We start from the raw sequence: 26959 nt of genomic DNA, 5'->3' as shown, positions 1-26959 counted from the left end.
AGCTTTATAGTCAAAGTTTTGCCAACTACAGTTAACACCTTTAAAGAAACTGCCACTGCAATGCTGATGAAATCTGCTGGCCCGGTCTAGAACAACAGCAATGTTCTTTTGCACTAATCTCGTTAGCCAAACACAGTAACAAGGAAACAGCATAACCCCCTGTAATTCAGGATGTCAACTCCATGTAATGTTCAACAGGCAAAGTAAATTCAATTCAGTAGAGTATAATGTTCCCCCCTTAACCAGTGAAGTGAAACATCTCAACTTAGAGTTCATTTAGTTTCAGAAAAACACCTTTGCGAATTGCAAATCCATAATGTTTCTCATTTCACTCCTCCGTCAATGACAGCAACTTTGTGGGCCACCTTGCTGTTGACTTTGTGGATCGTAGCAGTGAATGAATGAAGATGAACTTCCTCAGAATCCGTAATGACGTGTGGTCCCGATCCTTCCCATTTTTCAGGCACAACCAGATCTCCATCTGTATAAATCAGGAGATCAAACGAACAAGAAATTCCCAACAGTGGCAGAAATGTGACTGCGGCTGTCATCTGTCTTGTCACTGAACCAATTTCATCTTGGGGCGCTTCCAAGGTTGTTCTCTGGGTGCAGTCTTGTCCCACTCGATGTCAAGCTGCTGTCTCTGCAGGACCTTGCCTCTTTCAATAGTTGAGATGACCACGGGCAGCTTAGGAATAGTCACAGGGAAAGGGCATCCACAGTCCTGCACTCAAGGAAAGGTTTCAGATGGATGGATGCCCTGCTGATGTAAAATGCTGTTAATGGAGATCTAGGAGAGCTCGGCTGCGGTTTCAGCCACAGAGGTGAGGCCCTGGCCGCGGGTGAGCTGCAGCGCCACGTCTGGGAGAGGCCCCCACACAAAGGCAGACAAAGGGGCATGCTTTCACCAGGTAACTACCTGGGGGCGGCTCCTGCTGCAGTGCCCCCTGCCTCTCATCCTCGGGACCTTCCGGAAGGCTCGACCGACTGGTGTTTCACTGACTCCGCGAAGGCATCCATATAGCGGGAGCATCACAAAACTCAAGTATAACATCGGGAAGAATAGCCATTCCCAAGCACTGCATTGTGCTCTCCAGCGCCAGGCAATCGCGCAAACAGAACCAGGGTTGCAGGTGGTTTCACCTGCGGATGCTGATCGGATCAGCTGAGAAACTGCCCGCAGGAGAAGAATGGAGTCTTAGGGTTCCAGGACCACTCCTTAGCAACCTGAGAGGAAAGCCAGAAGGCCCCGAAGCATTCATGATGGCGATTAAAGAGGACAGGCTTCACTGCGTGTTATACAGTAACATAAAGAGAACAAACATCTTCACAATGGGACACATAAGCAACATCATGATAAGCAGAAAAAAATATTGATGTTCTTTAGGGTTTAACATGACTTAGACCCACAACCACTACCTTTGGAAGAAGACGTCATATAACATATTGCACCGGGCAATTTTGCTGGGAAAAAAAAAAGCTTTTTAAAAAATGTTAGAAGTCACACGGAGGACTAACGTTCGCTGAACCCAAGCGATGGTGTTTTCGCCTTATATGCATGGGGTTGCTGGACAATGAACAAGGAAGTCTGAAGAACTGATCCCTGGAATTATGTCGTCAGCAAAGAAATTGAAGATGTAATGGTCTACCAGCAAAATGAGCAAATCTGCATTGGAAGAAATATGACCTGAAAGTTTCTTTGACGTTGGGATGATGAAACACATTTTTTTTCTTTTCACATACTGTAGACATTATTTCCAGAAGAAGGACATCATCCTTTTTACGGTAGAGGGTCAGCACAAGAAATAAGACCCTCGGTGAGATGGGCTGGCAGCGTGGCTGTACCGAATGGCCCACACAGAGACATGCACGCAGATGGGCCAGGAACAGGGAGGGTTTCCTACACGGAGTTGAAACTGACGCAACTGACAACAACAATTCTTAAAAAGAGAAGGAACGGGGTTCGCATAAAATCATGGAAATAGGTTCAAATGGTAGACATGCCTATTAGGACAGTATCTTGAATAAACGGATTGTTCATTTATTTAATGAGTCTGAGCTAATAACTTTGTTCAAGGACTCAGGAGTCAGAAACTCGAACTAATATTTTGGTTCCATGGATCTTGTCCCCAATTCAATGTTAGATAATTTCATCTCTCTCTTCTTAAAAAAAAATCATTTTATCGGGGGCTGGTACAGCTCTTATCACAATCCATACATCCATCCACTGTGTCAAGCACATTTGTACATATGTTGCTACCATCATTTTCAAAACATTTTCTTTCTACTTGAGTCCATGGTATCAGCTCCTCATTCTCCCCTCCCCACTCTGCCTCCCTCATGAACCCTTGATAATTTATCAATGATTATTTTTCATGTCTTACACTGATACTTTCACCTCTTAATAGACTCCCTCTTTAAAACAAATGTGGTCAGCTTGACTCTGTCACTTTCTGTCTGGCATCCTTGGGCAGGTTACAAACTCCCTCTATCTCAGTTTCCTCGTTTCTAAAACAGGACCGGCAACCACGCCTAAAGTGCTGAAAGGCGCTGGCTGTGATTGTTAAGTGCCAGTGAGTCAGTTCCCAGTCAGAGTGACTCTAGATGGCTGCATGGGAGCAGATCACCGGGCCTTGATCTCCCTCAGCTGCTGGTAATTCAGTTAACTGCTGAGTGCTCACGTACCGCTAAAGACCCACAAACACACTGCCATTTATTAAATGCTGACTCCGTAACCATCTAGGACAAAGTAAAACTTTCTGACGACATGTCCACGGCTATCCAGCTTTACAGAAGCCAACTGCCTCACCTTTCACCTGCAGAGTGGCTGGTGGGTTCAAAGTGCTGAACTTCCTTCTGGTGAACACGCATGCACTCAAACCACTGCACCACCAGGGCTCCATAGAAGACATTTGCAATCCAATAACCCACTGTCACTGAGCCAAATCTGACAAAGTAGAACTGCCCAAGAGGGTTTCCAAAGCTGTAAATCTTTGAAGGGGACGGTTGCTAGTAGGTTTAAATTCTTGGCCTTTCTGCTAGCAACCAAGTGCTTTACCGCTGAGCTTCCGGCACTCCTTCAAAAGACCCCGAGTGTTCTTTAAAGAAGAGGCATCGAAGGCCAGTAAGCATGCTCAGCTCCACTAGTCATCATTGGTCATCAGAAACTGCAAAGCAAAACCATAATGCCCAGCATCCATATGTGCTTGAATGCTAACATTAAGAAAAGGGAGGGGGAGGGGAGACAATAATAAACCTTGGGCAAGATGGGGAGAACATGAATCCTCATACCATGTTGGGGAATGCAAATAAAAAGTGCAACCACGTTTGATACTAGCTGGATAGTTTCTCAAGTGGATAAAAGTAGAGTTACACTACCACCATACAATTGCACTCCTAAGTATAGATCCTAAGTATCTATTTCGCCGCCTAAGTATATATCCAGAGGTGGCCTGGTGGCACAGTGGTTATATGTTGTGCTGAGGTTTGCATGGTCGGCACTTTGAAACCACCAGCCGCTCCGCGGAAAGAATGGGCCCTTCTACTCCTGTGAACAGTAGAGTCTAGAAACTCACAGGAGGTCGCTCTCTATGAGTAAGCATTGACTTGATGGCAGTGGGTGTGGTAAGTATATATCCAGGAGGCGTAAAAACACAAAGACTTGTTCAAGTATATTCCCAATAGCATAATCTCCAATAGACAAAATGTAGAGAACAATCCAAAAGTCCGTCAACTGGTGAATTCAGTTACTGCTATCAAGTCAATTCTGACACATGGTAACCCTATAGCACAGGGTGGAACTGCTCCTGTGGGTTTCTGAGCCTGAAACTCGTTACGGGGATAGAAAGCCTCATCTGTTCCCCATGAAGTGGTTTCAAACTGTCGACCTCACAGCCAACACTGAATTCCTATGTCACCAGGACACCTCTAACTGGTGAACAGATAAAATGTGGTACGTCTATACAATTAAATCCCATCGAGCAATAAGAAATAAGGACGTTGTTGTTATATGTGCTTCAATCTGGAAGAACCCCCAAAACACTGCTGCTTAAAAGAAGTCAAATGTGAAAAGACCATATAGGGTATGATTTAACGTGTACGAAAAATCCCGACAGACAGAAAGTAGGGGTGACTGTAGAAATGGAAAATGGCTCTAATTGGGTGTGAGGTTTCTTTGAAGAGGGATAGAAATGTTCTAACTTTAGCTTGTAATAATGGCTGTAAAACCCTGTAAAATACACTAAAAATTCACTGAGTTGTATAGTAAAATGGGTGAATTTTATGGTATGCGATTAGATCTAAATTTTGTGGGAGGTAAATTATGCCTCAATAAAACTGCCTAACCCAAGGGCCACACCCAAAGGACTTGCCACGGGAGCCCGACTGAACGAGCTGGGCCCTACCCCAAAACTAATTGTAGCCCTTGGACTTAGGGCTGATGGAAGGGAAACCAAATACCAGCCACCTCAAGACTGTGGAAATGGCCATCACTGGACCGTGGGTGACACCCTGGCATCCAATGAAAGGGGACCCAGAACCACCATATATTATCTCTATGCTCCCCTGGCATTAATATGACAGATATTAATCTGCCCTTGTAAGGACTGTTACAGGAAAATTTCCCCTAGCACCAAATGCCATGCTCAATCATTTCAGAACTCGGTCTGTACAAAGCAACAACTCATGGCTTGCAGTTCACAGCTGGACTGAACCTGCATAAACCCCTCATCTCATCAGGACCTTAAATTATATGTCATTGGATAAATTATTGATGTTATCAATACAATAGCCTTATACCCCAGGGGGTGCTTAATAATGCTCTTCTTTTATTGTTTTGTTGTTGTTGCTTGTTTGTGGTCATAAAATAATAAGACCACTAAAGTAAACCAGAGTCATTCATAATCTGGGACAAGCAGATGAATTCTGGGATCCCACGTAATTCTAGCCCCAATCTAGGAACTGTTCATCTTCTAACGTGACCCTGCTCTATACTAGCCTTTCTAAAGAGAGCGCTGAAGAAAAGGGTGCTAGCTCAAAGTGTGGCAAAGAAAGCAGATAGTGCGTGGCTACCAACTGGGGTGTCTGGGGTCTTAAATAAACAGCCATGTAAGTGAGGCATCAACTCAGTCCGCATGGAAGAAGCACACCAGCCTGTGTGATCCAAAGATGAGAAAAACAAAATCCAAACAAGATGAAGGGAAAGTATCAGAGCTTTAAGTATGAACCCCCAATTTGTAGAAGGCTATGGAGGACAGTGGGAGCCCCAAACTCATCTGCAGGGTAACGAGTCCGATGAAGCCTCTGGCAGGTCCCTTCTAGACATAAGCAAAGGTCTTGAACAGCTTCTTGTACTCTCCCACAGAGATCATTGTACAATTGATAATGGTGAAGCAGACTATAGTATAATATGATTCTTGGTCAGTTGATTTCTCTGAACCCACTCTGAATTTGCTCTACACTTAAATATTTCTCACTTGTTCCATGACAGAGATTTCTTCCCTGGCTTTTTAATATTGCTAGTGGTCTTTTCTTTCATATGCTTTATTTTTGTATTATTGTTATTTATTTCTGTTTCCTTTTTTATTATTGTTTCTGTTAGTTTTCCCCAGTTTATGAAGCACTGAAGGAGTGGATGCATAGAGTATATTGGGGATGGAGCTGGGGTTGAGGGGAATCGGGGGGGGGGGGGGGGAATAATGAATGCGGGTGGGGGAGGGATATCTAGAACTGATTGTGATAATGTATATACACTCTTTTTCTAAAAAGTAACTTAACTACAGAAGTGTATGATATGTGAATTTTATACCAATAAAACTGTTATATATAAAAAAATTTTAAACCTGCCTGACATGTAAACACTTGTTAAGTGGTGATAAGGAGTTACACTTTCTAGAAATGCCTTCTAGTCCCTAAAATGGGAACTCAAAAACAGTTGCTGATTTTGTCATTCAACTGTGTAAGCGCTATATTTCTAGCCCGGGCAGTAGAAAACATCTGTATTTGCATAAAATAACCCTTGTTCATTGTATATTAGTAACAAAAACCAGATGACCAAACCAAGCCCATAGCCACTGAGTCAATGCTGACTCCTGGTGACACCATATGTTATGGGGTCGGGCTGAGCTCCACGGTGCTTTCTCTGCTGTGATGGAAGCAGATGGCCAGGTCTTCCATGCAACGCACCTCTGGGTGGGTTTGAACTGCCAACCTTTGAGGTTACCAATCTAAAAGTGCAAACTGCTTGCAGATGATAAATTAAAACCAGGGAACACCAAAGCCAGGTGAAGACAGTTCTCGACCCTCCAGGACTCAACTTTCTGCCAGCACAAACCCAGGCTTAAATGACAAGGGCTACCAGAGGCAGGTGATTCCCATTGGTGAGGTCTAAACAGAGGACATCCAGGTCACGGAGGAGGAAAGGTTAGCTCTGCCTGGGGCGTGGGAGAGCCAAAAATTGCACAGAGCACAGGACAGGACATCTCAGATGGACCCGCAAGATAAGGAGGGGTCCTAGGCCGGTCTCTTCTGGGTACAGTGATCACATAAGGATTCCAGTCAGAGCCAGACAAACCACTGAAATTACAGTTACTGTGTTTTTCAACCAGAGACTCTTCAGGTCAGAATTACTCTGCTCAGTTCTATCAATCCTCCCTCACCTCCCATACACAGCTGGAGGAAAACGAGGCTTTCTACTCCCTCAGAGAGTTAGAGTTGCAGGAATCCCACAGGAGAAGTTCTACTCTGTTCTGCAGGGTTGCTATGAGTTAGCATTGACTCAACCGCAGTGAATTTCTCCCTCCCCCTACACACACACACACACACACTTTTCCCTGTGTAGAATATATAGCTAACATTTGTCACGTCAATGTTTTTCACATGATCAGCTCGGTGATATCAATTACCTTCATCAATTTGTGCGGTTGCCATCGTTATCAATCTCGTTTCCAAGTTTTTCCAGCATCCTTAACCGAACCTCTGTGTCCCCTAAACAATGACTCTCCTGTTGGCTTTCCTTACCACCAACGAAACACTAATAAGACAATTCTCTGAATTCTTCTTATAAAGACCTGAACTGCACCTTCAGTCCTTAAGCACACAAAGTTCATTTATACTGACCTTAAATAGTCACTCCCACAGGCTGGGGTATCGAGTCCCCACCCTGGAGAAAACTTAACATTTGAATCAAGATTGACAAATAACTAAGAAACGGTTTTTTATTAAACAACATAACATCACTCTTTGCTCAATTACTTTATGAAGAAGGCTTCAAAAACATTTGTTGGAAAACGGAATGATGAAACTAGAACTTTGGCATGGACTTTTTGACACCTCCTCATATTGAAACTCCACGAAATGACGAGGCTAGGAAAAACTCTAGATCCTGGGCGCCGGGGTGAGGCGGGTGGAGGGGGAAGTGGGGACTCTTTCTGTGGGAGAGGAAAGCAGCCAAGAAGGGTTCTCTGAGGAAGTGCCATTTTAACTGGGTCTTGCAGAGAACTGACGGACAAGGGAGCGCAGTAAAGACAGAGTGCATTCCGGGACACGGAGTATGAGCGAGGACAGGGGGCCATCAGTCTCCAGATCCACGGAAAGTGACAGAAGCCTGACCGGCTGAGAGGCCTTCAACTCTCACGGAATGCTACTTCCTGATAAAAGACAGAAAGGCCAGTCACTTCGTGACTCTGACATGACCAGCAAGAAGTACAGCTGGGGGACACTGGATTTCTAGCAAAAATGGAAAAAGAATGACACTCTGTCGCCTCAAAATCAAGCATTTTGTGGTTGCTAGTGTACATAGGTTTTTTTCTTGACCACTAACACTGAAACCACAAAAAAAGTCAACATTAAAAAAAAATAATAATCCACATTTTCAGAAGCCCATCTGCTCCTCCTCTCTTTCTAACGTTGAGCAAGTATCCCAATCTTCCAGGAGCGACTCGAGCCTCGCTACTCCTCCCAACAGCCCTGTCAGGAGATACGTTTGTCCCCTGTACATACTGGAAGAATTCAGCTCAGAGTCGCCATTCAGCTCACCCAACCAAAGTTACACCAACTGGAGGCTCTGACTCGACTAAGGCCCCACTCTGTTGGCTTCTAACTCTCAGCTCCATTGAGAGCCTGCATTCCTTTCAGGCTGCAGGGTAAAAGACCCTCAGATCACTTGTTCCGCCGAAGTCAAAAAACACATTCCCATCCATCACCTCAGACGCTAGCTTTTACTTGTTTCTTTCCCCTCAATCTCCTTGCAGCTTCCTCAGTGTGAAATTACGGTAGAAGGTGTTATCTTCCATTTTTCAAAAAGGGAATGGTTGGTTAGAGGGGCAACTGAGTATTAAAACTGGATCACACTGCAGGTGTTGTCCAGAGGAGCCAGAAGATGAGGTCACAATGAACGCAGCCACTGTCAAGTGCTGTCGAGCTGGCCTGACCCGTGGAGTCCCTAGATAGAGAGACAGGCGTGTCACCTGGTCCTGGGCCATCTCCACAATGGCTGTCTGTGCTTGAGCTCTTTGGTTGGAACCACTGTGTTAGTCCATTGTGTTTTGAGTGGCTTCCAACTGGAGAGACTCAGCGTCTGACAAGAGGCTGGGCAATGTTCTGCTGTGATCAGTGAGCCTCTCATCAGCTGATGTTCCATGCGGAACTCCAAGCCTTTCTTTTCCAGTCTAGAAACTCTGCTGACTCCTGTTCGCCGCTGGTGACCTAGTGCTATTTGACAGACCAGAAACATAGCTGCCAGCATTCCAGCAACACACAAGCCACCGTAGGGACACCAACAGCCAGCCAGGTGGTGGATAAACAAAGCAAACCTGTTCCTATATATCCTCATCATTACGCAAATCATTTTTATGGTAATTTCTGCAGTCATGTAAAATTGTATAAATCAATACACTGCACTGCACATTGAGGACATTTCTGACTTAAAGAGATTAAAATGTTTCTTTTAAAACCTCAATAAAATGCTTTATCTTTGGTCATGCCAAGTTACTGTATAATTCCAGCATCTGTTCCTCGGTAACTTAAACACAACGACCTCCTACCTTTTCAAAACAACAAACGCAGTGCCACGAAGTTGATTCTGACTCAGAGCACCCTATGAGACAGAATAAAACTGCTCCCCAGGGTTTGGAAGCCTGTAAATCAATCTGGGAACAGCCAGTCTGATAGCTCTCCCACTGAGTGACGGATGGGTTTGAACCACTGACCTTGTGGTTAGCAGCCCAGCACGTAATCCACCAGGGCGCCTTACACATAGCTGTGGGGTCCATTCTCACGCACAGCGACCCTGCGCACAGCAGAAGGAAACACTGCGCAGTGCCGAGCATGCGCAGAAAGGCTGCTATGTTTGAATCCATTGTTGCAGCCCCTGTGTCCATTCATCCTCGACTTTACCAAGCAGGATATCCTGGATCTCCAGAGATTGATCTCTTCTGATATCTCTGCAAACACAGAAAATACGAAGCACCTCACTGCCAAACTCCCTGCCATCGAGTCAATGCGGACTCACAGCTGGTAACTGTACGGGAGCGGAAAACCCAGTCTTTCTCCTGAGGATGACCGAGTAGGTCACAGCCCAATGTGGAAATCAGTATTTCATTCCAAGCAGACAGGTATAAAGGTTCTTCCTGAGCATCAGGAGCCAGGGAAGTTTTACTTGGAGAAGGAGCGGGAAGTGCTAGAAGGGATTCAAACCAAAGAGCAAACCCAGTGACCCACCAAGGCGGAAGCACAGTCTATATAGCACAGGAACGCGCTCACTCTCAGGTTACGTCCGCCGTCGTCCGTTTCTCCTCGAGAAGCTACCAAACAAATGCCAGTTTTTCTTCACCATCTACCCAGATAAACGGGGGAAACTGTCAGGCCACTAATGAGCTTAAAAACCACCACCAACAAAAGCATTACTGTCGAGTCAGTTTGGACCCACAAAGACCCCGTGTGTTGCAGAAGAGAGCTGTTCCCTCGCGTTTTCTCCTGCTGCCCCGCTGGCCGGGCTTGAACCCCTAACTTTAGTGTAGTAGTCAAGTGGAAACTCTGTGCCAAAAGGGGTCCTCAGGCAGTGAGTAGGGATTCCCAAGACTACCTCAGTTTGATCCGCTCTTCTCAGCCCCCACCCCCTTCTTGGTGGTGTAGTGGGTTACGGGTTGGGCTACTAAACCATAAGGTCAGCAGTTCAAACCCGTCAGCCCTTCAAGACTGACAGCCTTGGAAACCCTGGGAAGCAGCTCTATGCTCTAGGGTCTATCTAGAATTCGGCATAGGAAAGTGGTTTTCCAGGCTCAGTGACTGGCAAAGAGCCAAACTAGTTTGGACTCTACCAAAGCACCAGCTGCTGGCAGGTCAAGTAGATTCCCGCTTATGGCAATGCACTCTACAGCAAAGGGACAGGCAACAAGCCTTTCATGTCAAGGGTATAGGGGCACATGCATACACAGAACACCCCCTGGGCTAGCTCACAGGCTAGCTCCAGGAAGGATAGGGAAAGAAAACCCTAAACTGGAAGGTGGCTAGACTCTGTCTCCCCGGCTCACAGGGCCCAACGTCTGTCTTTTTCCTATTTGTCTTTCTGATCTAGGCACCCAGTCAACCCTCCTCTCTAATCTCCAGCCCACAACCTGCTCTCAAGAAAGGTTCGTCTTCAGTCAATCGAGTATTAATGAGCTTGAAATGAATGGTTGTCGGAGTCATATTAGAAATACATCTTTGTAACCAGTGAGGCAGAAGTCGGTGGTCAAGTTTGAAATCTTTAAATCCAAGAGCCACAAGAAGCATGAAAGAAGCGTCTCCGAGTCCCTGTCCCAGGCAGAACTAGCTGACCCAGGGGGTGACGTCAGAAGAAAAATAGGAGACAGATGAACAGCATCACCCTCATCTGAGTCAGAGGGTAAACTGAAAGGTCGCCATCTGACTGCAGGATGGATTAGGGAAGATCCCCTGCCATCTAACTGATTGAGTAGAAAGGCCCTTGGGAGTTTCTAAGACCACAACTCGTTATGAAAATAAAATGCCCGATCTTTCTACTGGTGGTTTTGAACTGCTGGCCTCCTGGTGAGCAGCCCAGTGTGTAAACCACGATGCCCCCAGGGAAGAGAAGCGGGGAGGAAGGAATAGAGAGAAGAATGATCAACAGACAGGTGTGGACGGGGCCTGATATCACAATCACTGGTGGAGTTTTAAGCATCTTGGGTGGCTTAGTAGCTTGGCATCGAACTGGAAGCACAGTGGTTGGAAGGCATCAGCCACACCAAAAGAAAAAGAAGGGGCAGTGTGCTCTCTAAGGGTTACAGCTTTGGAATCCCTATGAACAGCTCCTTCCACTCCATCCTATCACAGAAGAAGGGTGAAAATGGCGCACAAATCAAAGACCCCGATCAATGGCACTGGCTCGAGCATGTGGAAGCTGTTGAATTGGCGCATGTGTTTGCTGTGCATACTCTCAACAGAAGAGCCCCGGTAGCATAATGATTACACCTTCGACAACGATCCACAAGGTCTGCAGTTCGAAACCACCAGCTGCTCGGCAAAAGAAAGATGGGGATATCTACTTCCGTGAACCCTGACTGTCCGGGAAATTCACAGCGGTGGTTCTAGCCTGTCCTCTAGTGTTGCTCTGAGTCAGTTGTGACTGTATAGCAGTGAGTTTGGTTTGGTTTATTCTCAACTGGATTGTTCCACTATAAATAATTTGAGATGACTCAAATCAGTTGGAACTTGACCCAAATTATAAATTGGGTTAATTTGGTAACAACTGGTTCCTAATTGAAAGTGAATTTTAAAAGAACAAATTAGGATACCTGGTTTACGATTGGCTTGTTCCCTTACTAGCTGGGTGAGACGAGCCTTTGTAACTTAGTTTTTTTCATTTATAAAATGAAGACTGTACTAGAAATTTCTAAGGTGTGCTAAGTTTCTGGTTGAATTCCAGGAATAAATACATAAATGGAAACATTTCAAAGGCATCTTGCACCCATTTTGAAAGGATGGGAATTTTGCTAGGGGAGCTTCAATGGAAGCATATTTTTTAAACATTCAACTTGCCACGCACATTTAATTTACAATACTTATTCCTGATTTTCAGTGTCACATGCACGGGACAGCTGTTGCTAAACGCTCCCGTCTGTCTCCAACTCACGGCAACTCAGTGAACTGCCCCATGGACATGTACTTGCCAGACCATTTCTGCAACCAGAGGGTCCAGGCGGGTTTGAACCTTTAGGTTCACAATCAATTGCAAACCATTTGTACTGTCCAGGTTCCGTACTTTATGGAGAATTAACTTTAATTTTTCATTCACATGGCCAATGGATCCTTAATCTCTTACTGTCTCAAGACTTTAGCGCCTATTTGGAATGGGTGTGTGGGCCCAACAAAGAAGCTTCTTGGTACACCAGCAAAATTAAGCCACACATCTGAGAGCTCTTCATCTCCACCCTCATATATAAAATTGAGATGAAAAAGTTTAAAATTAACAAATGCTAGAGAGGGTGTGGCGAGATTAGAACTCTCGTACAGTGCTGGCGTTTCTGTAAATACGTACAACCATTGTGGCAAGTGATCTAGCGCAACGTCACACAACGGGGGATTTCATATGATTCAGCAACACTTCTGCTGGGTATATACCCTAAAGAAGTAAGAGCCATGACATGAACAGACATATGTACTCCCATGTTCACTGCAGCAGCAGCAGAATGGTAAAGAAACTTCAGTACACACACACAGTGGAGGACTCTGCATCCCTAAAATACTGTGATAGAACCCTGAAACATCTCATGACACGGATGGACCGGGAGAACAGTGAAGTTTGTGGACCACAAAAGGCCAAATACTGCACGCTACCACCACTATCAGGAGAAACACCAAGACAAAGACTTGTATACCAAAGGGAGCATAGGCTCCCAAGGGAAGGAGAGGAGGATGGAAAGATTAAGCAACGAACTGGAAGGTTGGTTGGTATTGACTTGGGTGAAACAGGATGGAGTCTAAGGAGGGAGAAGAGCTATTGGGGGCGGGGGATGGGGGAGGGAAGACAGAAGAATTCTGGATTGATGGGTAGTTTGGACTGTGGAATACAGACTCGGTGGTCTGAAAAAGAAACCTTCCACTTAATTCAGGAAAAAATGTATTAAAAATTTAAAGATTAATAAAATGGAGATGCGTTGTGGCGCTCTTTCTGTGAGCTACGTCGCTAGAAGACATTTTAAAAATTGAGACGATAAAGAAGTTTGCAATGTTAAAGTTTTCATTTTGTTTAACCAATATTCGGCTCTAAGCTCCTTATTGTCAGTATCAGAAAACACGACATTTCTTCATAAAAATGAAAAGGAAGAGACACACATACCAGGAATCCGATTGAGCGTCACCCAGAAATGTTCGTCGGGACTGTAGGTGTCCTTGGACCAGGAGAGTAAGTCAAGTGCACGTTGATCTTGGAGGACGAAATTAATAAATCCCCGGGTGAGGGCCACATAAGCAGTGCCAAAGTAGATGGTCATGTTGTGGGGAGGAGGAGTTTTTAATTTCCCGCTTTTGATCACGTAGGAAATGTTATTGAATGACAATTCCCGGTGGACGTACTTAGTCCGGCCAATCGCGTGGGGCGGGGGCAGCACCCCCGGGGTGAGGTTTTTCCCTCTGAACCCTTTCAGATACTGCACGATCTCCCTGTTGGTTTTCAGGGGGAAGTCTTGCCCGCAGGTGTTGATCACGTACTTCCAGGGGACCTCCGCGGCCGCCAGGTCGCGCATGCAGTTCAGGTCCGCCTGGAGCCTGGAGATCCCTCCGTAGACGACTGGTTCCGTCTTGGAAGCCAGGAAAGCGTTGGGGAAGCAGCTCAGTAATCGCTGCACTGCCTCTTTAAATTCGCCCGTGGCCTTCTCGTCCACATGAACGCAGTAGACATTCTGGGGCATGTAAATCGCCCGGAAGAGCCTCGCAAAGGTGTCAAAGTCTTTGTGGATGGTCAGGGCGTAAGCCAGAGGGAAAGCAGATTCCTCCCAGGAGAGCGGCTCCGTTATGTAGTGACTGTGGGTCCGGTACTCGGCACAGGCCATCTGGCCGTGGGGCATTTGCAAGGCATTTTCTGTGGCATAAAAGACAACCCCCTCCGACATCTGATGGCAGACATTCGCCAACAGGGACATGTTGGACAGAGCGGCCTTAAGGAACTTGCGACTCTCCTGGAGGTGGTGATTGTAAAGAAATACGAAAACCAGGGTCGTCATGAGAGGCACGCTGAAAAGACAGCACTTGCGAGACCCCATCATTGGAATCGGGGGACCGGTCCGACAGCTCTCCCCTGATACAGTTCAGAGCGAGGGAGCACTTAACTTACTTTTCCTCCAGAATCCAGGAAAGTCCTCCTGGGAGCGTCTGTGCGCCCACCTCCTGGATCCAGTTTCTGGGCCCTTTTCTTTCCTCCGGCCGTCATTGTTTCTCTCTGCGGGGCATGGCCCGGGTCTCGGCCACACTGCTGAAGGCGCTCCTTTGATTTGTGTTACTCCTTCTCCCGCTCCCCAACCTGTAACTGAATCCTACAAAGGGACAAGTGGCCGGAGATGGGTACCGGCCCCAAGGCGACCACATAGTCCCACGGGCAGTGATCACTTGGGGCCAAGGTGGCCGTTCTGCAAGTCACTGCCTGAACCTTTTAACCCCAGCGCCTTGTCCCCACCACAGGCTGGTAGCATGTGAGCGCCTCAGCTTCCTGTTAATCATTGCGCTCAACAGACTGGGCTTGTTTGCTTAAACTGAACTGCCAAGTTAGACGGTTTGGTTTCAAGCATGTGAACGTTGCCTGGAGAGGGCGAGCAGGTCAATAAGTCCTTATTGCATACAGATAAATCACCTACCCCAGCCTTTACACACACACACACACACACACACACACACACACACACCCTCCCCCGCTCTCCACATTGGCTACAGAGGCTATAAAGCATGGCACATGACAGCTGTGGAGCCTAGCTAATTCTTTCCAGGGTTTTTCATTTCTTTCATTCGCTCCTTTATTTTATTTTATTTTGGTAGTGTGGGTGCAAGTGTACAGAGCAAACTCGTTTTCCATGTTGTGGTGGCTTTAGTTTCACTCCCCTCAATGTCACGGCACCCTCCTCGCTCCCTCCCTCTGAGCTCCTGTTCTCAGTCATCCTCTGTCCTGCTCTTCTCTGCTTTCAGAGTCTTGCTTCAGAACAGACTCCCCCCTAGTGGTCTTGCAAGGCCGACTGTGCTGAGGACTGAGTTCCTCTCTTGTGTCAATCATTTTAGAGGCCTGTCTGTTGCGTGGTGCAAAGCTGTCCCTGGCAGTGGGCTCAGTTCCAGGTGTCGATGTGTCTTACAGCTAGATCGTCTTGGAAGTGCCGCTGGTTTCAGTCAGACCAATAAGTCTCATCTGTTTTATGATTCTGAATTTTGTTTTACATTTCTCCCCCTCCCGTTCTGTCCAGGACCTTCCGTCATGATCGTGATCAGAGTGGTCAGCAGTGGGGGTCAGTTACTCCCCACTGCTTCTGGTCTCAGGCTGTGTTAGTGTGACTCACTAGTCCTTCGGACTGCTTTCCTTTTTTGTATTGGACATTTTGGTGTTTGGCTGCAAAAACAAGCAAACAACAAAACTTGGAAATTCATCCTTCTCAGGGAAGCAGAAAATAGACCCTACCACAAAGAAAAGATGCTTAGTTAACTGAGATTAAATTTTAAAGTATCATGAAATAAATCTGAGACTAACTTCCAAAAACAACTAGGTTTTATTCATTCCTTGGGCAACCAATGCCAATTTTATAAGTGAATCATCATAGTTAATTGTAACTAAAATCCAAACAGCCATAAACAATCTGATAGTTATTGTGTTAGTCTGGGGTAGACTAGAGAAACAAGTTCATTGACACGCCTATGTGTATAAGAATGAGATTTAATATACAAGAGCAATTAAATATTGTGCAAACATCCCAACCCAGTCCAGTCCAAGGCCATAAGTCTGATATTAGCCCATATGTCAGATATCAATCTATAAAGTCCTCTCCAGACCCATGAAACACATGCAATGAAGCCAAATGCAGGCCAATCACAAGCCAGTGGGTAGAAAGTCTTTGGGTCCAGTGCATTGTAAGCATCTCAGGGCTGGCAGGGGTCTCTCTGTGGCTTCTCCGGCTTCCGGGGTCTGGTTGCATCTATGTGGCTTGTCATCTGCAATGTCTCCCAGGAAGTGGCAGAAAGAGAGAGATGTCTTCTGCCTCCAAGGAGGAAGTACCAGATTTCCCAGAATTCTCAGAAGGCCAGGCCCACAGAAATATCATTGGCTATGTCCAGATTGACAGCCTAGACGCCACCCCTACATTCTTGATCCTTAAAATGACACCAGATTAGGTGACTATCACAGTTATCTAACGTGGCTGTGTTAGTCTGGGGTGACTAGCAAAACAATTTCATAGACACTCATATGTGTATAAGAAAGAGCTTTATATAGAGAGTAATTGCATATTAAGAAAACATCCCAGCCCAGTCCAGATAAAGTCCATAAATCTACTATTAGTCCTTATGTCTATAAATGTCTCTTCAGACTCATGTAACACATGCAATGATGCCGAATGAAGGAAGATCACAGGCCATTTGGCGGAAAGTCTTGTGGATCCAGTGGTGTTTAAAACATCTCAGTGCTGGCATGGGTCTCCACATGGCTCCTCCAGCTGCAGGGCTTTGGCTTCATCAGTGTAGCTCCATGTGGCTTGGCAACAGGAATGTCCTGCAGGGACAGTGTGTGTCCTGCCACCAGGGAGGAAAACAGGAAAATCAACCTCCCAGAATCCTCAGTAGAAGGCCATGCCCACACAGAGGCTTCATTGGCTATGACCTGATTGACAGGCTAGACTCCACCCCTTTGCTCACGTGGACAGGAGATGATGGAATTTCCACAATGGTTGTTGCCAAGCCATACACTTGTCTCACTGATTCAAATGTTTAAAGTAATAATAAGGTGTCTCTTTTTGTATAAGTCACTGCATTTCCGTCAGGAAGTAATGCAAGGCACAGCTAATGCAAGCAGACTTAAACGCATTCACCTACTGGCTGAAAAACTACTTTGGTTCTTTAGGAAAATATCTTGCAGAGCAAGAAATTTGTTTCATTTACCAGTTCTGTTAAGTTATATAAACTGTAATCTAATCACTACATAATAAGAATAGTCAACAAGAACCAAACTCTACAACAATGAATATGCTTGAGAATTTATCTGGCAGAAAAATTATAGTTAAAATGATAGGTAAACAAATTTGTCTTTACAATCAGTTCTTTTATCAAAGCCGCTGAGTCTACAAAGAAAATACAAAAACATAAAGCTGTGAATAAATACTAGTTGTGTTGAGGTTACGACAGTACAGGTTCTTCCCAAGGCCACCGACCTCCTGATCCCCAGTTGCCTGCGCTCAGCTAGCTTTTGACCTGTCCTCACATCATAGTGCGGATCGTTTGCTTCATCTCCTTCTTCCCCTTCTGCGTCTGCTTCCTCGCTGTCTTCATCATCATCATCAACATATTACCTTTGATTTGGGGATTGTACACTCATGTTTTGTTTTTATTCATTCCCATTAGGTTGTATCTCAGAGGTGTTATGTCACCAGAGGTCGCCTCTTGAAGTAGTATTATATGTTTTTCTGTTTGCTTGGAGGGTTTTTTTGGTATATGAAACTCAGGACAGATGAACCAATAGGGACAGCAATTAAAAGAAGGTTTTGGGGGGCGTGTGAGGTAAAGTGGTGGTAAAGAGGCTGGTAAAGGGGAGACGATATCAAGGAGTTCAAGAAGAAAAATAATTTAGGGAGCCCGATTGTGGTCACAATTGTACAATTCTGCTTGACGTGATTGTGGTAGTTACATAATCTGTTGTCAATTTGAGACTGTTGAGAGTGAAGGGGTGGAATTTAGCCTGTCAATCAGGTTGCAGCTTGATTACCTCATTGGCAGGCGCCAGAGAGATTAATAGTTCGCTGGAGGTGGGACATACATACACTCCCTCTGAGACATTCCTGGTGAGAAAACACATGGAGCTACGCTAGAGCCCCGGAGCTGAAGGAGCCACGTGGAGATCCCTGCAAGCGCTGAGATACTTCCACTGCCACTGGATCCACAAGACCCATTAGCCTGTGATCTTCCTGCATTTGGTGTCATTGCATGTGCTGTGTGAGTCTGAAGAGAAATTTATAGACTGGTACTGGACATATGGGCTAATACCAGATTTTTGTATTTGATCTGGACTGGGCTGGGATGTTTCCTCAATATTCAATTGCTCTTGTATATAAAGCTCTTTCTTATAAACATGTAAGTGTCTGAATTAGTTTCTCTAGCCTACTCAGACTATCACAGTGATTGAACTATGGAATGATATAATATATATATTAACTCCCAATTCGTAATAATAAAGTGACCAATTTCCAAATCTGCAACAAAGATAGCTTTAGCAGTGGCATCCAAGCCTCTACTCTCAGAAACTTCCGGAGGGGCAAAGGATTAAAGAAAGAGTCACTGGAACCCGTTTCAGTCACGATACGAACTGTCCCATGTCCCCTGTGCTTTTGCGTCTTCTTAATGGTTTTCAATGAGACATTTTTTTTCCTTTTTTCCCCCCAATCTACATGGCACCCTGAAGAACCCATGACTTCTGGTCCATCAAAAGAAAAGGGATCAGAAACACCGGGTTCAGATCCATCCAGTATGTCTTTGTCGACACTGCATTTGTGAAGTATTCATTGGACCCAAAGTGGTATTCGGAGACAAAACTCGCAGGCAGGTCAGCATCTGAGAGCTTCATCTACCCTCTTTTGAGAGCTCCAGAACAGGGTCATCGTGTAATTGAGCAAACTCCCCACACTCTCTGCCGTCTTTGACGGACTCATTGGGATCCTAGAGCACAGGTAGAACTGCCCTTGTGAGTTTCTGAGACTAACTCCTTTTTCTTTTTTAAATTTTACTTTGCTTTATTTTTTTTCAATCATTTTATTGGGGGCTCGTACAACTCTTATCACAGTCCATACATCCATCCATTGTGTGTCAAGCACATTTGTACATTTGTTGCCCTCATCATTCTCAAAACATTTGCTTTCTACTTGAGCCCTTGGTATCAGCTCATTTCCCCCCTCCCTTCTAAGCCGCCCATCATGAACCCTTGATGATTTATAAATTGGTATTAGCTCCTCATTTTCCCCGTTCCCTTCCCACTCCCCCATCATGAACCCTTGATGATTTATAAATTATTATTTTGTCATGTCTTACACTGTGCAATGTCTCCCTTCACCCACTCTGAGTCACCTTCCACTGACAGATGCACTGGCCAGGAACTGCACCCAGGTCTCCTTCATGGGAGATGATAATCCTACCATTAAACAATCAATGCCCCTCCAAACCAAAATTAGTCATCGCCGACTTTATTTCATCCTGTACAATAAAGTGAGGATGGATGTGGTAGTGACATAATCTGTTACCAACTTGAGACTATTAAGAGTGAAGGGGTGGAGTTTAGCTTGTCAATCAGGTCACAGATTGATGCCCGCAGTTGGACGTGCTATGGAGATAAATAGCTCACTGGAGGCCAGACACACTCTTTCTCTGCTTCATCTCCCTGCAAGACATTCCTGTTGACAAGCCACATGGAGTTACACTGATGGAGCCAGAACCCTGGAACTGAAGGAGCCTCGTGGAGACCCATGCCAGTGCTGAGATGCTTCCACTGCCACTGGATCCACAAGACTTTCCACTCACTGGCCTGTGATCTTCCTGGACTTGGCTTCATTGGATGTGTTGCGTGAGTCTGAAGAGGAACTTATAGCCTGGTATTGGACATATGGGCTAATATTGGACTTATGGACTTGATCTGGATTGGGCTGGGATGTTTTCTCAATATACAATTACTCTTTGATATGAAACCCTCTCTTACGCACATATGAGGGTCTGCCTGCATTTGTTTATCTAGCCGACCTGGATGAGCACAATGGATCACACTGGTGTCTGAGAGATAAGCCACAGGTTTAGAAACCTCCAAAACTAATGCATGAGATTCATATGTATGAACCCTTTAAAAAGAGTTTCATGTCTTGTCTGCAAAAGCTGAGGACAGTTATACTACCTTCCTAGGTCATGTGTGAGATGCTGTATGTCATCAGCACAGGTTCATCAGCATGCCCAACAACCAGGCAGCTAATAATAACAATCTCAGCGTTAGCCTCTCTGGAGTTCTGGGGGTGGCTAAGAACAGTTTCTTCTTCTTCTAAGTAGTTAGCCTATTTTATTATCTTTCCAGTCACTTGTGTGGTAAATTAGGTGATGAAGTAAAGCTTGCCTTGGGAGAGACGGGACAGACGGCCAGAGTACCCAAGAGCCAGCTGACACATACCCTCTCTTTCCTCACAGTCACACGTAAGGAAACGAATGGGGCAAACGTCACCTCTTCTTTGATATCATCTGAGTCTGCCTGGCAGAATGAATCACTCCTTCCTCTGGGAACTCCTATCGCTAGATTATACATCTAGAATAGCCTTGGCCAGCTGTATTATTTTCATATTGATGCCCCTGGTGAAGCAAACCCTCAGGGTCTCGGCTATTAAGTGCAAGGTTGAAACCCACCCAGAAAGGCCAGGCAATCTACTTCTGACAAGGCACAGCCATATGGCACAGTTTTCCTCTGAGTGTACGCGTTACCATGAGTCACAGGTTTTTAAGGGCCCTGGAACCACGCAGAAGAAGCTGCAGGAACATTAAGCATGGGTATTCTTGGTTCTCTTTTTAATTGTTAGCACTGTCTACACAGAGAGTACAGGAACAATTGTGAGGCTGATGCAAACCTCGTGCTTCCTTCTGTTGTGCAGAGGGCGTCACTCTGGGTCAGAACTGATTTGAAGGCACCTAACAACACACAGTACAAAGATCCCTGGTGGTGCAATGAGTTAAGCATCAGGATGCAAAAGGTAAATAACAGGTGCGACTGTGTGGGAGCAAGAAGAGATGGCTGCTGCCGGAAAGACTGGTCATTTCAGAGCCCAAGGAGCCCTGCGAGTTATGTAGTGGTTGTGTGCTGGGCGGTGGTCTGCATGGTCAGCAGTTTGAGATCCCAAGCAGCTCCTTGGGAGAAAGACTGGGCTTTCTACTCCCATACACAGTTACAGTCCTGGAGACCCACAGGGAGGTCGCTATGAGTCAGCACTGACTCGATGGCAGTGAGTTTAGTTAGTTTGTTTGTTTTTTTCAGATGGAACAGCTCGACTTTGTCCTATGGGGTCAGTCTGAGTCACACTAGACCTGATTGCCCTGGGTTTGGGGGTTTGACATATGGTACACAATTGTATTTGACTAGACATTCATATTTACATTTCTGGGTTTCCCAGGTCCCTGAGGAGTCCAATTCTAGGAAATAATGATTTCTAGGTGTCCTTCCCCCCGCGGTCTGTCTGCTGATCCTTATGTATTTTTCTCCTTTCTTTTTTTTTTAAATCATTGTATTGGGGGCTCCTGCAACTCTGATCATCATCCATCCATTCATTGTATCAAACACATTTGTTTTTAATCCGTGCATGTGGACACATTCAACGTAATTCCTTTCGGATACAATTTAATTACAAAAAACAACTTAATGTTACAGATCATTTGTAGTAAATGTTTTTGTGCTCCACCTCACTTGGCCAGAAATACAAAACAGAAACAACGGCTGTGGCGTCTGTGCTCCTCATGGCGACGCCTTGTGGTACAAAGTGGTACTGCGCGCCCTAGTGTTTGGGGGCTGCCGTCTCGGAGGAGGGAGACCCTCAGGCGCGTCTTCTGCAGCGGCACTGTCACTGTCGCTTAGGTTCCAGCGGCCAGCCTTTCCGTTGTTGTTGTTGTTGTTGTTAGGTGCCCTTAAGACAGTTCTGACGCAAAGCGACCCACAGAACGGAACTCTGCTCCCTCCTCACAGTTGTCTCCTATGTGATCCAATTGCTGCTCTCCCCGTGTTAATCCATCCTGTCCACGGCCTCTCTCTTCTTCCCTGCCCCACTGCCTTCCCAAACGCCATGTCCTTCCCAGGGACTCGTCTCTCCTGACCACATATCCAAAGTTCAGAGACCAAGTTTCGCCTGGGCTTCTTCCGGGACAGATGTGTTTGTTCTTTTGGCAGTGCAAATATTGCTACTTGCCATGTTTTTCCCAGCACCGTATGGCAGTCTTCAGTCTTCCTTCTTCAACGTCTGACATTCACATGCACGGAGACGAAGGAACATGCCATGTCTTGGGTCAGGCGCACCTCAGTCCTCCAAGTAGCCTCCTTGCTTTGCGACACGTTAGAGAGGTCTCTGCACCAGACTTACCGAATGCAATGCATTGCTTGATCTCTCGATTGTGGCTTCCATGCGCAATGATTATGCACCCCAAGCAAGATGAAATCTTCGACAGTTTCAAACTTTTCTCTGTTTATCATGATGTTACCTACTGGTCCGGTTGTGAGGATTCGGGTTTTCTTTTTTTTATTATTGAAAGATCATTTTATTGGGGGCACTTACAGCTCTTTTTAAAAAAAATCATTTTATTAGGGCCTCATACAACTCTTATCACAATCCATCCATACATCAGTTGTATAAAGCACACATTTGTACATGAATTGCCCTCATCATTCTCAAAACATTTGCTCTCCACTTAAGCCCCTGATTTGGGTTTTCTTTACACTGAGTCATCGTGCATACTGAAGGCTTGACCTTCATCGGCAAGTGTTTCAAGTCCTCCTCACTCTCAGCAAGCAAGGTTAGTAGATGCAAAAGAAACAAGCGTTTTAATGTTATCAAGAACGCAGGAGATAATCATGTTCCACCTGCATATGTTCGTGTGTGTAATTATGATTGTTCGATGCATGAAATCCAAGAACGATAAGCCCTTCGGGAATTGCAAAGGGAGTGATGACTCCCGCGGGGTTCAGAAAGAGGGGGAGGGGCACGGAGAGCCATGCTGGCTCTACAGCACTGCTCAAGGGGAATGGATAACAGAATGGCAGGTGAATGGATGCATTGGATGGTGTAAGATATGATGGGTGTGTGTGCAAATAACAATAATAATATTATTATAATAGCAAGGGCTCTTGGGGGAAAGGAGGGAGGGCAGGGATAAAGGAGAGATGATGCCAAAGAGTACAAAAAGAAAGAACATGTTTTGGAAATGATGGTGGCAACAATTGTACAATCATGCTTGATCTAATTCAACTGTGGATGGTTAGGATATCTGTGGAGCTAGCAATAAAATGGAGGGGGGAAAATAGACGAACACAGACCATGCATGTTTGCATCTTGCTCTTTGCACTTAAAGTCATACTGGGACATTGACCACAGTTCAATTCAGCCTTCATTAGAGATTGTCCTCACAGCATTACAAGGGAATTTCAAAACATTTATTGGAAAAATTCCATTATCTTTTAATTCCATTTTCCCACCAGCTTTTTGAAACTCTCTTGTACTTCAGAACACAATGCTGCCATTCTATGTTGCTGGCTTGGAATCACCCAGCTGGAAGTTAATGCATTAGTCAAAGAGTTATTTACCGTGTTTCTTGACATCAAAGGCACGGGAAACATAACCAGAAAAGACCCAGGGACTTTCCAAGACAGCATTCAATTGCTTAATAGAACCAGATTCTACATTGTGATTTAGATGCTATCTTGTCCATATGGCCTCTCTAGAGTCAAACCAACCCAAATCTTTATCTTTAAAGTGTGGAAAAGTTTAAAAAATTTGAGGACTAAGGTGAACCTGACCCAAGCCATGATATTTTCAATTGTCTCATGCGCATGTGAAAATTGGACATTGAATAAGGAAGACCAAAGAAGAATCATGGCATTTACATTGTGGTGTTGACAAAAACCAAACCGCAAATTCCATGGTTTTCCAAAGGAACAAACATATCTGTCTTAGAAGAAGTACAGACAGAATGTCCTGGGAGGGGAGGAGGTGACTTTGTTTCATGTACTGTGGACACGGTGTCAGGAGAAACCTGTCCCTGGAGAAGGACATCGTGCTTGGTAAAGAAGAGGGCCGTGAGCAGAGGAGGGCCCTAGACGAGACGGATGGACACAGTGGCTGCAACAATGGCTCACATAGGAACACCCTTATATGAACACCCTTGTGAGGACGGTGCAGGACAGGGCCGTGTGTCCTTCTGTTGTACATCGGGTTGCTATGAATCAGAGCTGACTCGATTCCATCTGCCTACCCACCTACCATGTTTCTATCTGGAATGCGTTTGAACAGATCACTACTCTTCAGTTCAGTCAAAAAACCACTCTTGTCTGCAGTGATGACCCCAGCTCCCTTCCACCCCACCATGTAAATGCCCTTTACATTAAAAAAAAAAATCCCTTTAAGGAGGTCCCAGCAATTTGTACCAAATATAATCGACTACAGGAACAATGGGAAGCAAGCAACAGTGCCGTATCATGCTCAGAAGAGCCTGGTGACCTCCTGGTTAGACTTAGTCCTTTGCTGCTGTGACTCATGCAGCGTCCTTGAAATGCTAGGATGTGGCTTTTGAGTCCTGGAAACATCTAGAATGATTTAAACCCTTATCCGTAATGATGCTATTTTAAAAAGAATTAGTATCATCCTTCCCCCACTGCCTCTCTCCATTAACCCAATGCTTTCAGAGGGCCACGAGGGAAACGCGGAGTCTCCTGACCCTCCCACCTTTCCCCCTGCCCTTCTGCAAAACTCTCTCCCCTCGGTTTCTGCATTCTGGGTTCCAGACGCCACGTCCTTGTATTTGTGCTGAATAATGGGGGCAGAAAGGGTAACAAATGCCCGAGAAGAAGAGATTCTGCATCTTGGCTTGAACATGAGATCCAAACATGTGCTCAAAATCTTAAGATGGAGACAAAGAAGAGGCAGGACAGACACTGAGAGCCAGACCAGAGTTGGTAACTTGGCCACGCAATCAATGGGAGCATATGCATTTAAAGAATGTGGTTAAAGTACTAGACTGCTAAGCAAGAGGTGTGAGTCTTCCAGGTGATCCATGGCAGGAAGATGTGGCATTCCCATAAAGATGTACAGCCTTGGAAGCGCTATGGCAGTGGTTCTCAACCTGTGGGTCGCGACCCCTTTGGGGGAATCCAATGACCTTTTCACAGGGGTTGCCTAAGGCCATCGGAAAACACATATTTCTAATGGTCTTAGGAACCGAGAAACCACTCCTCTATTGTCCCAGGCAGGTCTGTTCACATGCAGATTTGCCCACATTCAAGTACTTGGCGTGAAGACTGTTAGCCATGCTACACCATGCTTGAAGACAAAAGTTCATTTATTTGTCATTGGAAATAAATATTTCACAATAGATAATTATAGAATTGTTTTTGTGAGGAATCACTATGCTTTAATGATGTTCAATTTGTAACAATGAAACTACATCCTGCACATCAGATATTTACATGACGATTCATAACAGTAGCAAAATGACAGTTATGAAGTAGCAACAAAAGTAATCTTATGGCTGGGGGTCACCACAACTTGAGGAACTGGATGAAAGAGTCACGGCCAAGAGCAAGGTTGAGAACCACTGCCCTAGGGAGTAGTTCTACTCTGTCCAACAGGGCAGCTGTGAGTCATGGTAATGGGCTTGGGTTTTGTGTGAGTGTCTGAGGTGGCATCGATGGTTTGCATTGGACCATTAACCTGAAGGTTGACAGTTTAAACTCATACAACAGCGCCAGGAAGGAAAGGCCCAGTGTACTGTTTATGGATCTGTAGTGCAGTTCTAATTGGTAACACACGGGGTCGCCAGGAGTGAGGGTCCACGCTATTGCGACAGCTTTAGTTCGGGGTGGTATTGTTTCAGATCCCACAGTTCAATTTACGATTGTTCATGTCTACATAACTTACACCCTTAAAAACTTCCGCGCCAAACATCAGCAAATTCTTCCCCAAATTAGGAACAACTCACTTGAGGCAGGGGCGCGGACAAAACGCAACCGCCCTACTGCTCATCTGACTGTCCCGGGGTGGGGGCGGGGGTGGGAGCCATCAACTGGCCAAAGTGCGATTTCGTGTATTCATGGTACCATGGCATCACCTCTGTGATCAACACGTCGCAAGACGAGGTCTGAGAGGAGGCGCTGGGAGGCAAAGCATCCGGGCAAATGCAACGTGCCCGACCTAGGGTTTTCTCTCCACAACTCCAGTGCCCCTCCCCTCCCCTCTCATCCTCTCTCTTAACGTCCCTTACGTTCTGTGCCCTCCTCTTACTCTGCTTCAAAGTGTCTTTGTAACCACAGGGAATAGGCTGAAGGAAGTGCATTTAAAATATAAACGATGGAGCTAGGCAGTGTAGTTGGAAAGAAAAGAGAAAATCAAGATCTCTGGATTCTGTGTCAGAAAGCCTTGGTTTGGGCCAGGTCTACACCCGCACCCCCACCCCACCCCACCCCACCCCCCAGCTCTGAGTCCTTCACGGAGTCCTTTGATCTCCGAGCTTCCCCTCTGAGGACTTTGAGCCCTCAGCCATCACAATCTCACCGTCACAATCTCACCGGCAGAGGCTTTGCAGTTAGTGGGGTTTCGGGGTTCGACGTGAAGGTCTAGACCACGCTAACGTCCCCGCGGGGCGTGCACGACTCTAGAGTCGGCCGTGTAGGGCACTAGCTCGCTGCTGGCCGAGAGACCAGCCCCGCTTTCTGCGCAGGGAAAGCCTCGTGGACAGGGCTTGGTGGGCAAACGCCAGGCAGGAGCTTGCAATGGTTACGTGGAGCTTGGACGCAGGATAACAGAGAAAAGCGAGGGGAAGCTGGTGCTTTGCCTGCCCAATTTCACAACCTGGGGTCATTTAAGGCCAAGGCTAACCAGAAATTCACCCCACTTTAGGGAGGTTCCCTGTCTGTAGGCACTTCCAGCTGCTGCACCTGGAGAGCTATGTAGACCTGACCGCCAAGTGCTAAGGAAATGGGTTAAAACAGCCTAGGGCGTTTAAATAGCTTAAT

At 45.8% G+C, this 26959-nt stretch overlaps 1 pseudogene; it reads right to left on the bottom strand.

Annotated features, from left to right (window-relative positions):
- Nucleotides 1–323: 323 nt before the first annotated feature.
- LOC142440487 (N-acetyllactosaminide beta-1,6-N-acetylglucosaminyl-transferase-like) lies at nt 324–14261 on the bottom strand (annotated as a pseudogene).
- Nucleotides 14262–26959: the final 12698 nt, after the last annotated feature.

Source organism: Tenrec ecaudatus, chromosome 1 (assembly GCF_050624435.1).
Source record: "Tenrec ecaudatus isolate mTenEca1 chromosome 1, mTenEca1.hap1, whole genome shotgun sequence".
NCBI classification, from domain to species: domain Eukaryota; kingdom Metazoa; phylum Chordata; class Mammalia; order Afrosoricida; family Tenrecidae; genus Tenrec; species Tenrec ecaudatus.
Note: the sequence above shows the minus strand (reverse complement) of the source record. Positions and strands in the feature narration are given on the sequence as shown.